This window comes from Anopheles moucheti (genome assembly GCF_943734755.1).
Source record: "Anopheles moucheti chromosome X unlocalized genomic scaffold, idAnoMoucSN_F20_07 X_unloc_19, whole genome shotgun sequence".
Classification (NCBI taxonomy): Eukaryota; Metazoa; Arthropoda; class Insecta; order Diptera; family Culicidae; genus Anopheles; species Anopheles moucheti.
In genome coordinates this window covers 6,429-7,500 of record NW_026453525.1, presented here as the reverse complement: position 1 = coordinate 7,500, position 1,072 = coordinate 6,429, and positions in this window count along the sequence as shown.

Here is a 1,072-nt window from a genome sequence, read left to right as displayed (position 1 = left end):
CCGCTGCCACCATTCCTTCGTTAGCGCTCGTGGCCCGCTCGACGTACCACTCCTGCTGTAGTGTGGTGGTGATGATTTTCGCCGCTTCGCATGCGTCGCTCCACCTTTCTCGGCTACTAAGCAGGAACGCCTGCAGTGTGTCCGCCGTAGCAGGAAATACGCTCTCCTCCCCCAGCAACCGTTGTCGCACGTCCGCGAATCGTGGGCACTGGAAGAAGGCATGCTCTGCCGATTCCGGCACTCCCGGACACCTTCTACACTCCGCCGAGGGCGCCAGGTGGCGCGAGTGCAAGTACTCGTGAAAAAAGCCATGCCCGGACAGCACCTGTGCAAGGTAGAACGTCATCTCGCCATGACGTCTGGCCTTCCACAGTCCTATGTCCGGTATGACCCTGTGTGCCCACCGCGTGTATCTGCTGGTTGGCTCCAGCTCGTCCCACATCGCTTGCCACTCAGCTAGAGTGGCCTGCCTCTCCAGCACATGCAGCTCCTTGAGGCTCGTGCCCGTTTCCTGCTGCTTCCGGTAGCATCTGGCATCTTCCTTCACCAGGAGGCAGATGGGAACCACGCCCGCCAGGACCGTAGCCACCTCGTAGCGCACCGATATAAAAGTGCGGGCAACGGGTCTCGCGTACAAATTCTGCACCCTGATGAGCTTGCGACGATTTCCTCGCACGTCTAGCGCCTCGTGCCAAATCGGTGCAGCATACCGGAGCGTCGCATCCACCACAGCCGAGAGGAGCCGTCGCTTTCCGCACTTAGGCCCGCTGTGGTTCGCCATTAGCCGTGTGACCGCCTGTGCCACACGTTTCGCCTTTGCCGTGGCGTAATCCACATGCGGCCCCCACGACATGTAGTCCTGTAAGATGACCCCCAGGTATTTAATGGTCTCTTTCGGCATTCGCTCCACTCCGTTGATATTGACCGGGTGACGGGAGTTTGCCCTTCGCATCGTGGAGATCATGACCAGCTCGGTCTTGGCCGGCGCAAGCTCAAGGTGATGAGCCTCCATCCACGAGCTGATCAAAGAAATGGCCTCTTCCGCCAAGGTAGCTGCCTCCTGTGGTGTTGT